This window comes from Cryptomeria japonica, unplaced genomic scaffold (assembly GCF_030272615.1).
Source record: "Cryptomeria japonica unplaced genomic scaffold, Sugi_1.0 HiC_scaffold_271, whole genome shotgun sequence".
In the NCBI taxonomy this organism is placed as follows: Eukaryota; Viridiplantae; Streptophyta; class Pinopsida; order Cupressales; family Cupressaceae; genus Cryptomeria; species Cryptomeria japonica.
The window spans coordinates 2501-17500 of record NW_026729093.1 but is presented as its reverse complement, the minus strand read 5'-3'; the positions used below and the strand labels follow the sequence as shown (position 1 = coordinate 17500).

General features: G+C 59.8%; 1 non-coding gene across 1 annotated transcript; it reads left to right on the top strand.

Annotated features, from left to right (window-relative positions):
- The first annotated feature begins 11522 nt into the window (after positions 1-11522).
- Positions 11523-11641, top strand: LOC131869847 (5S ribosomal RNA). The gene has a single exon (XR_009368216.1). It is a non-coding gene; the product is annotated as a 5S ribosomal RNA (ribosomal RNA).
- Positions 11642-15000: the final 3359 nt, after the last annotated feature.

Sequence of the window (15000 nt, the reverse complement as noted above, 5' to 3'; positions counted from 1 at the left end):
ATGACAACCGGGCTGTGAGGAGAGGAGGGATGCAGCCAAGAAAGCAATCAGGGCTCGAGGCAAGGGATGCATCAAGGATAGCAATCATGTTGTGAGGCGAGATTCCAAAGGCTAAACGTGAGAGGCTGCAGGGTCGACTCAGAGAGGTCTATGCATGTGAGAGGCTGAAAGCAAGGTCGACTCGGAGCGGTCTATGCATCGGGCGCGCTTGGGGCGACTACCAGTGCCAACCCCTTATCCCGCGACGCGTCCGACAAAGAGAACGTTCCAAGGCGGCAGAGGAGGTTACCAGCCGAAGGATGCAGTAGCAATAACAGGTATAGTTCCGCGGCGGCCGAGAAGACTCACCGCATAGGAATCGGGATGCGAGGCGAGGGATGCGGCGGGAAGGCCCCGACGGCTAAACGGAAGAGGCTGCAGGGCCGCCTCGGAATGGTCCAAGCATCGGATGCGATTGGGACGACTACCAGTGCCAACCCCTTATCCCGCGATGCGTCCGATACACAGATAGTTCCAAGGCGGCCGAGGAGCCTCACCGCATATCAATCGGGGTGCGAGGCGAGGGATGGGGCGGGAAGGCCCCAACGGCTAGACGGAAGAGGCTTCAGGGCCACCTCGGAATGGTCCAAGCATCGGACGCGCTTGGGGCGACTGCCAGTGCCAACCCCTTATCCCGCGATGCGTCCGATACACAGATGGTTCCAAGGCGGCCGAGGAGCCTCACCGCATAGCAATCGGGGGTGCGAGGCGAGGGATGGGGCGGGAAGGCCCCAACGGCTAGACGGAAGAGGCTTCAGGGCCGCCTAGGAATGGTCCAAGCATCGGACACGCTTGGGGCGACTACCAGTGACAGCCCCCTATCCCGCGATGCGTCCGATACGAAGATGGTTCCAAGGCGGCCGAGGAGCCTCACCGCATAGCAATCGGGGTGCGAGGTGGGGGATGCGGCGAGATGGCCCCAACGGCTAGACGGAAGAGGCCACAGGGCCGCGTCGGAATAGTCCAAGCATCGGACGCGCTTGGGGCGACTACCAGTGACAACCCCTTATCCCGCGATGCGTCCGATACGAAGATAGTTCCAAGGCGGCCGAGGAGCCTCACCGCATAGCAATCGGGGTGCGAGGTGGGGGATGCGGCGAGATGGCCCCAACGGCTAGACGGAAGAGGCTGCAGGGCCGCCTCGGAATAGTCCAAGCATCGGACGCGCTTGGGGCCACTACCAGTGACAACCCCTTATCCCGCGATGCGTCCGATACGAAGATAGTTTCAAGGCGGCCGAAGAGCCTCACCGCATAGCAATCGGGGTGCGAGGTGGGGGATGCGGCGAGATGGCCCCAACGGCTAGACGGAAGAGGCCACAGGGCCGCCTCGGAATAGTCCAAGCATCGGACGCGCTTGGGGCGACTACCAGTGACAACCCCTTATCCCGCGATGCGTCCGATACGAAGATAGTTCCCAGGCGGCCGAGGAGCCTCACCGCATAGCAATCGGGGTGCGAGGCGAGGGATGCGGCGAGATGGCCCCAAAGGCTAGACGGAAGAGGCTGCAGGGCTGCCTCGGAATAGTCCAAGCATCGGACGCGCTTGGGGCGACTACCACTGCCAACCCCTTATCCCGCGATGCGTCCGATACACAGATAGTTCCGAGGCGGCCGAGGAGGTGGGGGATGCAGCGAGATGGCCCCAACGGCTAGACGGAAGAGGCTGCAGGGCCGCCTCGGAATAGTCCAAGCATCGGACGCGCTTGGGGCGACTACCAGTGACAACCCCTTATCCCGCGATGCGTCCGATACACAGATAGTTCCGAGGCGGCCAAGGAGCCTCACCGCATAGCAATCGTGGTGCGAGGTGGGGGATGCGGCGAGATGGCCCCAACGGCTAGACGGAAGAGGCTGCAGGGCCGCCTCGGAATGGTCCAAGCATCGGATGCGCTTGGGGCGACTACCACTGCCAACCCCTTATCCCGCGATGCGTCCGATACACAGATAGTTCCAAGGCGGCCGAGGAGCCTCACAGCATAGCAATCAGGGTGCGAGGCGAGGGATGCGGCGAGAAAGCCCCAACGGCTAGAGGGAAGAGGCTTCAGGTCCGCCTCGGAATGGTCCAAGCATCGGACGCGCTTGGGGCGACTACCAGTGACAACCCCTTATCCCGCGACGCGTCCGATACACAGATAGTTCCAAGGCGGCCGAGGAGCCTCACCGCATAGCAATCGGGGTGCGAGGCGAGGGATGCGGCGAGAAGGACCCAACGGCTACACGGAAGAGGCTTCGGGGCCGCCTCGGAATGGTCCAAGCATCGGACGCGCTTGGGGCGACTACCAGTGACAACCCCTTATCCCGCGACGCGTCCGATACACAGATAGTTCCAAGGCGGCCGAGGAGCCTCACCGCATAGCAATCGGGGTGCGAGGCGAGGGATGCGGCGAGAAGGACCCAACGGCTAGACGGAAGAGGCTTCGGGGCCGCCTCGGAATGGTCCAAGCATCGGACGCGCTTGGGGCGACTACCAGTGACAACCCCTTATCCCGCGACGCGTCCGATACACAGATAGTTCCAAGGCGGCCGAGGAGCCTCACCGCATAGCAATCGGGGTGCGAGGCGAGGGATGCGGCGAGAAGGACCCAACGGCTAGACGGAAGAGGCTTCGGGTCCGCCTCGGAATGGTCCAAGCATCGGACGCGCTTGGGGCGACTACCAGTGACAACCCCTTATCCCGCGACGCGTCCGATACACAGATAGTTCCAAGGCGGCCGAGGAGCCTCACCGCATAGCAATCGGGGTGCGAGGCGAGGGATGCGGCGAGAAGGACCCAACGGCTAGACGGAAGAGGCTTCGGGTCCGCCTCGGAATGGTCCAAGCATCGGACGCGCTTGGGGCGACTACCAGTGACAACCCCTTATCCCGCGACGCGTCCGATACACAGATAGTTCCAAGGCGGCCGAGGAGCCTCACCGCATAGCAATCGGGGTGCGAGGCGAGGGATGCGGCGAGAATGACCCAACGGCTAGACGGAAGAGGCTTCGGGTCCGCCTCGGAATGGTCCAAGCATCGGACGCGCTTGGGGCGACTACCAGTGACAACCCCTTATCCCGCGACGCGTCCGATACACAGATAGTTCCGAGGCGGCCGAGGAGCCTCACCGCATAGCAATCGGGGTGCGAGGCGAAGGATGCGGCGAGAAGGACCCAACGGCTAGACGGAAGAGGCTTCGGGTCCGCCTCGGAATGGTCCAAGCATCGGACGCGCTTGGGGCGACTACCAGTGACAACCCCTTATCCCGCGACGCGTCCGATACACAGATAGTTCCAAGGCGGCCGAGGAGCCTCACCGCATAGCAATCGGGGTGCGAGGCGAGGGATGCGGCGAGAAGGACCCAACGGCTAGACGGAAGAGGCTTCAGGGCCGCCTCGGAATGGTCCAAGCATCGAACGCGCTTGGGGCGACTACCAGTGACAACCCCTTATCCCGCGACGCGTCCGATACACAGATAGTTCCGAGGCGGCCGAGGAGCCTCACCGCATAGCAATCGGGGTGCGAGGCGAGGGATGCGGCGAGAAGGACCCAACGGCTAGACGGAAGAGGCTTCAGGGCCGCCTCGGAATGGTCCAAGCATCGGACGCGCTTGGGGCGACTACCAGTGACAACCCCTTATCCCGCGACGCGTCCGATACACAGATAGTTCTGAGGCGGCCGAGGAGCCTCACCGCATAGCAATCGGGGTGCGAGGCGAGGGATGCGGCGAGAAGGACCCAACGGCTAGACGGAAGAGGCTTCAGGGCCGCCTCGGAATGGTCCAAGCATCGGACGCGCTTGGGGCGACTACCAATGACAACCCCTTATCCCGCGACGCGTCCGATACACAGATAGTTCCGAGGCGGCCGAGGAGCCTCACCGCATAGCAATCGGGGTGCGAGGCGAGGGATGCGGCGAGAAGGACCCAACGGCTAGACGGAAGAGGCTTCAGGGCCGCCTCGGAATGGTCCAAGCATCGGACGCGCTTGGGGCGACTACCAGTGACAACCCCTTATCCCGCGACGCGTCCGATACACAGATAGTTCCGAGGCGGCCGAGGAGCCTCACCGCATAGCAATCGGGGTGCGAGGCGAGGGATGCGGCGAGAAGGACCCAACGGCTAGACGGAAGAGGCTTCAGGGCCGCCTCGGAATGGTCCAAGCATCGGACGCGCTTGGGGCGACTACCGTTGCCAACCCCTTATCCCGCGATGCGTCTGATACACAGATAGTTCCGAGGCGGCCGAGGAGCCTCACCGCATAGCAATCGGGTTGCGAGGCAGATTATTGGGAAGGGAACCCCCTGGGATGCGGCTCAAGCAGTGCCCAAAGGGACTGGAATGCGGAATCACATCGAGAGACCCAAATGCTATACGAGGGCTCAAATCGAATTATCGATTTGGCCACGACATGGACGCATCGGAACGACTACCTTTGCCGAACCACTCGCAATTGCATCCATACCGAAACCAATAGACATTTCCGTTAGAGCCCTCGCATAGCATTCGGGAATCTCGCATGCCCCTCTAAATCGACCAATGCTGGCGCTCAATGAAAATCCGAGCGCTACCACCGTTCGAGCGCCAGCATTGGTCGAGTTAGAGGGGCACGGGGGAGAATGCTCCAGTCAACACCTCCCCTATATAAGTTATTTGTCCGATTCTCGCACAACCGTAGTCTGCCTCGTCGAATCAAACAACGGTCCCAGATTCCGACTTCCGTTCCGTAGAGACCCAAAAGCTAGATGGAGGCTCGCAAGAAAGAGAGTCGGCGCATAGCAATCGGGTTTCTCGAACGTTTAGGGACCGAGCTCACTTGCGGATAGGGCAAAATCCGCCAAGCAACCCAAAAGCTAGACGGGGGCTCGAATCGAATCGCCTAGGCGGCCACAACAACGACGTGTTGGATCGACTACCAGTGCCAAACCATTCAGCAAGACTAGTCTGTGTCGAGGCCGGATAGAGATTCTCAGAGAGCGCCCGCATAGCATTTAGGAGACCTGCCGCGTCCCTCACACTCGACAAATGGTGGTGCACGTTTATAAATCCGAGCGATCCCAACCCTTTCAAGCACCAACATCGGTCGAGATAGAGGGGCACGGAGGGGGCTGCGTGAGACAACACAGTCCCCTATATAAGTTATTTGTCCGATTCTCACACATCCGAAGAATGGTCATCAAATCGGACAACAGCCCAAACTTCCGACTTCCGTCCCAGAAAGCCCAAGAGCTATCTAAAACGTTCATGGCCGGAACTCGATCGCGGCTATACCAGTCCGCCAAGCAACCCAAAAGCTAGACTGGAGCTCTAGTCGAATCACCTCTGTGGCCATTGCAAGGACGTGTTGGAGCGACTACCATTGCCGAACCATTCCGCAGGTCGAGTCCATACCAAGGCCGCATAGAGATTCACGATGAGCTCCTGCATAGCAATCAGGAGACTTGCCGTGTCCATCACAATCGATAAATCCTGGTGCAAGATTTTTGCATCCGAGCGCTCCAACCAGTCGAGCACCAGCATCAATCGACATAAACGGGCACGGGGGGAGGATGCTCGAGAACACTACCTCCCCTATATAAGTTATTTGTCCGATTCTCAAGCAGCCGAAGTCTGGTCATCGAATCGGGTCAAAGACCACAACTTCCGACTTTACCCACAATGCAAGTCATCGAATCGAACATCGGCCCCCGAGTCGGACTCCATGCGTATGTCAGGTCATCGGACCCAAATTCCGCCTTCCTGCGCATGGCGGGCCATCAATATCAACTCGGTCATCGGACCCAAACTCCGCCTTTTTGCGTATGGCACGCCTTCAAATCGGTCATCGGACCCAAATTCCGCCTTCCTGTGCATGGCGGGCCATCAACATCAACTCGGTCATCGGACCCAAATTCCGCCTTTCTGCGCATGGCACGCCATCAACTCGGTCATCGGACCCAAATTCCGCCTTCCTGCGCATGGCAGGTCATCGGACACAAATTCAGACCTCGCCAATATGCCTACGTATCGAATCGGTCATCGGACCCAACTTCCGACTTCATCCATACTGTAGGGTCTTTGAGGTTGGCGCGGTGCGCTCAACCCAGGGAGTCGACCCATCGAAGCATACACCTCCCCTATATAAGCTATTTGTCCGATTCCCACACCTGTGTAGTTTGCACCTCTGACCAGGACATCGACCCCAACTTCCGAACTCGACTGCAACGACGGCACCAGCGCCTTGGTGCGCACCTTGCGACGCACAGTCCCAACATTCGCCTTCCTGCACATGGCAGGTCATCGGACCCAAATTCCGACCTCGCGAGTATGCCTACATATCGAATCGGTCATCGGACCCAACTTCCGACTTCATCCATACCGTAGGGTCTTTGAGGTTGGCGCGGTGCGCTCAACCCGGGGAGTCGACCCAACGAAGCATACACCTCCCCTATATAAGCTATTTGTCCGATTCCCACACCTGTGTAGTTTGCACCTCCGATCAAGACATCGACCCCAACTTCCGAACTCGCCTCCAACGACCGAACCAGCGCCTTGGTGCGCACCTTGCAACGCACAGTGCCAACATTCGCCTTCCTGCACGTGGCAGGTCATCGGACCCAAATTCCGACCTCGCGAGTATGCCTACATATCGAATCGGTCATCGGACCCAACTTCCGACTTCATCCATACCGTAGGGTCTTTGAGGTTGGCGCGGTGCGCTCAACCCGGGGAGTCGACCCAACGAAGCATACACCTCCCCTATATAAGCTATTTGTCCGATTCCCACACCTGTGTAGCTTGCACCTCCGATCAGGACATCGACCCCAACTTCCGAACTCGACTAAAAAGACCGCACCAGCGCCTTGGTGTGCACCTTGCAACGCACAGTGTCAACATTCGCCTTCCTGCACATGGCAGGTCATCGGACCCAAATTCCGACCTCATGAGCATACCTACTAATCGAATCGGTCATCGGACCCAACTTCCGACTTCATCCATACCGTAGGGTCTTTGAGGTTGGCGCGGTGCGCTCAACCTGGGGAGTCGACCCATCGAAGCATACACCTCCCCTATATAAGCTATTTGTCCGATTCCGACACCTGTGTAGTTTGCACCTCCGCTCAGGACATCGACCCCAACTTCCGAACTCGCCTGCAACGACCGAACCAGCGCCTTGGTGCGCACCAAAAGTGCGCACTTTTGGAGGGCACTTTTCTGCGCTCCAAAGGTGCGCACTTTTGGAGGGCACTTTTTGGAGGGCACTTTTCTGCGCTCCAAAGGTGCGCACTTTTGGAGGGCACTTTTTGGAGGGCACTTTTCTGCGCTCCAAAGGTGCGCACTTTTGGAGGGCACTTTTTGGAGGGCACTTTTCTGCGCTCCAAAGGTGCGCACTTTTGGAGGGCACTTTTTGGAGGGCACTTTTCTGCGCTCCAAAGGTGCGCACTTTTGGAGGGCACTTTTTGGAGGGCACTTTTCTGCGCTCCAAAGGTGCGCACTTTTGGAGGGCACTTTTTGGAGGGCACTTTTCTGCGCTCCAAAGGTGCGCACTTTTGGAGGGCACTTTTTGGAGGGCACTTTTCTGCGCTCCAAAGGTGCGCACTTTTGGAGGGCACTTTTTGGAGGGCACTTTTCTGCGCTCCAAAGGTGCGCACTTTTGGAGGGCACTTTTTGGAGGGCACTTTTCTGCGCTCCAAAGGTGCGCACTTTTGGAGGGCACTTTTTGGAGGGCACTTTTCTGCGCTCCAAAGGTGCGCACTTTTGGAGGGCACTTTTGTGCACTCCAAAGGTGCGCACTTTTGGAGGGCACTTTTCCTGTGCTCCAAAGGTGCACACCTAGGTGAGCACCTTCGACCACACCTTGTAGCACACCAAACTCTGACTTTCGACTTCATCCGCAATGCAGGGTCTTTGAGGTTGGCGCAATGCGCACAACCAGGGGAGTCGACCCATCAAACCCAACACCTCCCCTATATAAGCTATTTGTCTGATTCTCATACATGCGTAGCCTGCAGGAGCAATTAGGACATCGACCCCAACTTTCGGCTTCTAAACGAAAACAAGGTCTTTGAGGTTGGTGTAATGCGAACAACTAGGGGAGTCAACCCATCAAACCCAACACCTCCCCTATATAAGCTATTTGTCTGATTCTCATACATGTGTAGTCTACAGGAGCAATTAGGACATCGACCCCAACTTTTGACTTCTTAACGAAAACAAGGTCTTTGAGGTTGACGTAATGCGCACAACCAGGGGAGTCGACCCATCAAACCCAACACCTCCCCTATATAAGCTATTTGTCCGATTCTCATACATGTGTAGCCTGCAGGAGCCATTAGGACATTGACCCCAACTTTTGACTTCTTAACGAAAACAAGGTCTTTGAGGTTGGCGTAATGCGCACAACCAAGGGAGTTGACCCATCAAACCCAACACCTCCCCTATATAAGCTATTTGTCTGATTCTCATACATGTGTAGCCTGCAACAACGATTAGGACATCCACCCCAACTTCTGAATTCGTCTGCGTTGACCGCACCAAAGGTGCACGCCTTGGTGCTCACCAAAATCCGACTTCCGACTTCTTCTGCTATGCGGGGTCTTTGAGGTTGGCGCAGTGCGCACAACCAGGGGAGTCAACCCACCGAATGCAACACCTCCCCTATATAAGCTATTTGTCTGATTCTCATACATGCGTAGACTGCAGCAATGATTAGGACATCCACCCCAACTTTTGACTTCTTAAACAAGACAGGGTCTTTGAAGTTGGTGCAGTGCACACAACCAGGGGAGTCGACCCATCAAACGCAACACCTCCCCTATATAAAGCTATTTGTCCGATTCTCATACGTGTAGTCTGCAGCAGCGATTAGGACATCGACCCCAACTTCCGAATTCGTTTGCATTGACCGCACCAAAGGTGCACGCCTTGGTGTGCACCCTGGAGTGCACTTTGGTGCTCACCTCGGTGCACACTTTGGTGTGCACCTCGGTGTGCACCAAAGGTGCGCACCTTGGAGCGCACCAAAGGTGTACACTTTGGAGCGCACCACATAGGGTCTTTGAGAGGTTGGCGCAGTGCGCACACCAAGGTGGGTGTTGAGGTGCGTGCCGAGGTGGGTGGGTGCTAGGGTGCGCTCCATGGTGGGTGCCAGGGTGGGTGCGTGCTAGGGTGGATTCCAAAGAGGGTCATAGGGTGGGTGCCAAGGTGGGTTGGTGATATAGTGGGTTCAAAGGTGGGTACTAGGGTGGGTTCCAAGGTGGGTCACAAGTTGGGTGCCAGGATGCGTGGGTGTTAGGTTGGGTGCCAAGGTGGGCTCCTGCGTGGGTGGGTGCTAGGGTGGGTTTCAAGGTGGACGCGAGGGCGGGTGCCAAGGTGGGTAACAAGTTGGGTGTTAGGATGGGTGAGTGCTAGAGTGGGTGCCAAGGTGGGTGGGTGCTAAGGTGGATGCCAAGGTGGTTCACAGGGTGGGTGGGTTCTAGGGTGAGTTCCAAGGTGGGTCACAGGTTCAGTGCTAGGGTGGGTGTCAAGGCGGGTGTCGAGGTGCCTGGGTGCTAGGGTGTGGATGCCAATGTGGGTCATAGGGTGGGTACTAGGGTGGGCTGCAATGTGGGTGCCAAGGTGGGTAACATGCTCGGTGGGTTCTAAATTGGGTGCCAGGGTGGGTGTGCACCCACCTTGCCCGAGGTGGGTGCCAAGGTGCCAGTGTGGGTGGGTGCTAAGGTGGATGCCAAGGTGGGTGAGAAGGTGGGTGATAGGTTGAGTGGTAGGATGGGTGGGTGCCAAGATGGGTCACAGGGTGGGTGCAAGGGTGGGTAGGTGCTAGGGTTGGTGTCAGGGTGGGTGGGTGCTAGGTTGGGTTCCAAGGTGGGTGCGAGGGTGAGTGTCAAGGTGGGTCACAGGTTAGGTGCTAGGATGGGTGAGTGCTAGGGTGCAAAGGTGCCAGGGTGGGTGCTAGGATGGGTCGATGCTAGGGTGAGTGGCAAGGTGGGTCCACAAGTGTCAAGGTGGGTGCCGAGGTGGGTGCCAAGTCGGCGACTGCTATGGTGGATGCCAAGGTGGGTCACGGGGTGGGTGCCAAGTTGCTAGGTTGGGTTCCAAGGTGGGTGCCAACGTGGGTGCTAGGGTGCGTGGGTTAAAGGGTGTGTCACAACGTGGGTGCCAGGATGGGTGCGCACCCACACTGGCCAAGACGGGTGCGGGTGCAAGGTTGGGTTCCAAGCCCGGTCACAGGCTGGGTGCTAGGATGGGTGGGTGCCAAGGTGGGCACCAGGGTGGGTGCACCCACCCTGGCCAAGGTGGGTCACGGGGTGGGTCCTAGGGTGGGTAACGGGGTGGGTACTAAGGTGCGTGCCAAGGTGGGTCATAGGGTGGGTGCCAAGGTGGGCACCAGGGTGGGTGTGCACCAACCCTAGCCAGGGTAGGTCACGGGGTGGTTGTCGGGGTGGGCGTCAAGGAGCCAAGGTGGGTGGCAAGTAGCCAAGTTGCGTGCCAAGGTGGGTGTCGGGGTGGGTGCCAAGGATCCAAGGTGGGTGCCAAGGAACCAAGGTGGGTGTCTGGGTGGGTGCCGAGGTGGGAGCCAGGGTGGGTCCCAAGGTGAGTGCAAAGGTGGGTGCCAGGGTCAAGGTGAGTGCCAATGTGGGTTCCAAGGTGCCAGGGTCAGGGTGAGTGCCAATGTGGGTTCAAAGGTGCTAAGTTGGGTGCGAGGTTGGGTGCGAGGGTGGGTGGGTGCCAAGGTGTGCTAGGTGGAAGCCCGGGTGGGTCGGCATCCCATGGGTGTCGAGTTGGGTGCCTGATGGGTGCTTCTTGTCAAGTTTTAGTCGTCGGGACTCATTTCGAGCCTTAGAGGTCGTTTCTTGTCCGGTTGCCCTGTCTTCGACCTGGGAACCCAATTTTGGTCCTCGGGTCCCATTTTTTTTTGTCTCGCATCCCACTTTTGGCCTGTGGCCTTTTCGGGGTCGATTCTCGTTTTGGGCATCAGAGCATGTTTCTTCTCCTAAAACCCAATATTTGTTTATTAAGTCTCGGAACACATTTTTGTTCTCGTGGACCCATCATGGGTCTTGGAACGCATTTGTGGTCCTTGGGTCCCATTTTGCATCCCGAAACTTGTGTTTTGGTGCTTGATCCCTATTTTGGGTGCCCACCTTGCACCAAGTGCGCACCCGGGGCAAACCGAGCGCCTTGGTGCACCGGGGCAAGATCGAGCGTGCACCCGAGGCGCCCCGAACATGCACCAAGGTGCACTCGGCCCACATGTGAGCGCAGGTCGTTGCGCCCGAGGTGGTGTGTGGGCACCGCGTTGCAGACGGGACACTGCACGCACACGACGCCCCCTCCAGGTGCACGCACGTAGGCCGGGCCGGGTGCACACCCGACGCCCTAGCAAGGTGCGCGCACCCGGGCAGGGCTCACACTTGGCGAACGGGGCGCACTTCGCGAGGGAGGGTGTGCACCTCGACGGGGGTGGGTGGCCGGGGTGGATTCGCACGTGGGTCGCGGTTTGCTAAGTACACACTGCGACAAGCTCATAACGGGTGCGATCATACCAGCGTTAGTGCACCGGATCCCATCAGAACTCCGCAGTTAAGCGCGCTTGGGCCGGAGTAGTACTGGGATGGGTGACCTCCCGGGAAGTCCCGGTGTTGCACCCTTTTTTAGTTTTTCGCCGGGCGTCGCAATGCTATTTGAATAAACCTTTTGCCCGTTTGCGTTCTCGTCGGGGCCGGGCCGGGCCGGGGTGCGCTGCCCGCACTACCGCGCGCGCGGGGGCGACACCGAGCGCGCACCCGAGGCGCCCCGAGCACACAGGCCACGGTGCAACCCGGGCGTTGTGCGCGCACCCCGGTGCGCCCGAGGTGCTGCGCGCGCACCCAGGTGAAATCGGTGTGCACCTCGGCCAGTGCGCGCTCGGTCGAGTCGCGCACGTTGGCCAAGGTGCACGGTGATGTTTCTTACTCTAAGGTTCCGCACCAGACGCCCGGGACAGGTGAGCGAAGCTGGGCGGGGCCGGGTGCGCGGCCGGGGCAGGTGCACGCAGCTGGAGAGAGCTTTGGAGCACACTTCGGAGCGCACCAATGATGCGCTCCATTCAAAAGTTTCCTGAAAAGGCAAAAAAAGTTGAGATTATAGAATTTCCCACTTGAGAGATTGTAAAAAAAAAAAATTTAAAATGAAGGAAACGCGGGTGCCAAGGTGTGCGCAGCCCAGCCAAGGTGTGCGCACCAAGGCGCCCACCCTGGCGAAGGTGCACGCAAGGTGCGCACCCGAGGCAAACCGGACAATTAACCCAACTTTCGACTTCGCGCGCACCTTGGAGCGCACTTCGGAGCGCTCCTTGGTGCGCACCAATCTTGGGCACCTCGGAGTGCACCATGGCGCCCACCAAGGTGCGCACCCGGGGCAAACCGAGCTCCGACTTCGTGCGCACCTTGGAGCGCACGAAAGGTGCGCACCATGGCGCCCACCAAGGTGCGCAGCCCAGCCAAGGCGTGCGCATCAAGGTGCGCACCCTGGCGAAGGTGCGCACCCGGGGCAAACCGAGCTCCGACTTCGTGCGCACCTTGGAGCGCACAAAAGGTGCGCAACCCAGCCAAGGTGTGCGCACCCCGGTCAAACCGAGCTCCGAATCGTGCGCACCAGAGGTGCACGCCATCGTGCGCACCTTGGAGCACACTTCGGAGCCCTCCTTGGTGCGCGCCGATGTTGCGCACCTCGGAGCGCACCCGGGGAAAACAATGCAATTAACCCGACTTTCGACTTCGTGGGCACCTCGGAGCGCTCTCGGGTTCGCACCTCGGAGCACACCGAGGTGCGCACCTTTGATGCGCTGCCTTCACCAATTTCCAGAAAAGGCAAGAAAACATTGAGAAGGTGTGCGCACCGAGGTGCCCACCCTGGCGAAGGTGCACGCGAGGTGCGCACCCGGGGCAAACCGGGCTCCGACTTCGTGCACGCCGCACCTTGGAGCACACTTCGGAGCGCTCCTTGGTGCGCACCAGGGCGCGCAACCCAGCCGAGGTGCCCACCCCGGCGAAGGTGCACGCGAGGTGCGCACCCGGGGCAAACCGGGCTCCGACTTCGTGCACGCCATGGTGCCCACCGCGGCGAAGGTGCACGCGAGGTGCGCACCCGGGGCAAACCGGGCTCCGACTTCGTGCACGCCGCACCTTGGAGCACACTTCGGAGCGCTCCTTGGTGCGCACCATGGTGCCCACCAGGGCGCGCAACCCCGCCGAAGGTGCACGCGAGGTGCGCACCCGGGGCAAACCGGGCTCCGACTTCGTGCACGCCGCACCTTGGAGCACACTTCGGAGCGCTCCTTGGTGCGCACCATGGTGCCCACCAGGGCGCGCAACCCCGCCGAAGGTGCACGCGAGGTGCGCACCCGGGGCAAACCGGGCTCCGACTTCGTGCACGCCATGGTGCGCACCGCGGCGAAGGTGCGCACCCGGGGCAAACCGGGCTCCGACTTCGTGCACGCCGCACCTTGGAGCACACTTCGGAGCGCTCCTTGGTGCGCACCAGGGCGCGCAACCCAGCCGAGGTGCCCACCCCGGCGAAGGTGCACGCGAGGTGCGTACCCGGGGCAAACCGGGCTCCGACTTCGTGCACGCCGCACCTTGGAGCACACTTCGGAGCGCTCCTTGGTGCGCACCATGGTGCCCACCAGGCCGCGCAACCCAGCCAAGGTGTGCGCACCAAGGTGCACGCGAGGTGCGCACCCGGGGCAAACCGGGGTCCGACTTCGTGCACGCCGCACCTTGGAGCACACATCGGGGCGCTCCCGGGTTCGCACCGGCGTTGCGCACCGTGGTGGGCACCTCGGAGCACACCAAGGTGGGCAGCGAGGTGCGCACCTTTGATGCGATGCCTTCACTAATTTCCATAAAAGGCAAAAAAAAAACGAGATTTTAAAATTTCCGTTTTGAAAGATAGTGAGAAAAAGGGAATGCTGGTGCCATCTTGAGCCCGCCCTGGTGCGCAGCCCAGCCAAGGTGTGCGCACCAAGGTGCCCACCCTGGCGAAGGTGCGCGCCCGGGCAATTAACCCAACTTCCAACTTCGCGCGCGCCAGGGTGGGAGCGCACCCAACAACCGGGCCTGGGAAGAGCCAATGCGAGAAACCCCACCAAACGCTCTGACAAAAAAAGAGGGGGCGCTCCAGTAACCCCGCTTCGGAGCGCACCCTGGGCAAACCCAGCCAAGGTGCCCACCCCGGCCAAGGTGCAGGCGAGGTGCGCACCCGGGGCAAACCGGGCTCCGACAACGTGCACGCCGCACCTTGGAGCACACTTCGTAGCGCTCCCGGGTGCGCACCTCAGAGCACACCAAGGTGGGCAGCGAGGTGCGCACCTTTGATGCGCTGCCTTCACTAATTTCCAGAAAAGGCAAAAAAAAAAGGAGATTTTAAAATTTCCGTTTTGAAAGATAGTGAAAAAAACGGAACGCGCGTGCCATCTTGAGCCCGCCCTGGTGCGCAGCCCAGGTAAGGTGCCCACCCTGGCAAAGGTGCGCACCCGGGCAATTAACCCTACTTCCGACTTCGTGCGCGCCAGGGTGGCAACCGGGCCTCGGAAGAGCCAATGCGAGAAACCCCACCAAACGCTCCGACAAAAAAAGAGGCGGCGCTCCAATAACCCCGCTTCGGAGCGCAGCCGGGGCAAACCCAGCCAAGGTGCCCACCCCGACGAAGGTGCACGCGAGGTGCGCACCCGGGGCAAACCGGGCTCCGACAACGTGCACGCAGCACCTTGGAGCACACTTCGAAGCACTCCCGGGTGCCCACCGGCGTTGCGCACCGTGGTGGGCAGCGAGGTGCGCACCTTTGATGCGCTGCCTTCACTAATTTCCAGAAAAAGGCAAAAAAAAATGAGATTTTAAAATTTCCGTTTTGAAAGATAGTGAAAAAAAAGGAACGCGGGTGCCATCTTGAGCCCGCCCTGGTGCGCAGCCCAGGCAAGGCATGCGCACCAAGGTGCCCACCCGAGGTGCACACCCGGGGCAAACCGGGC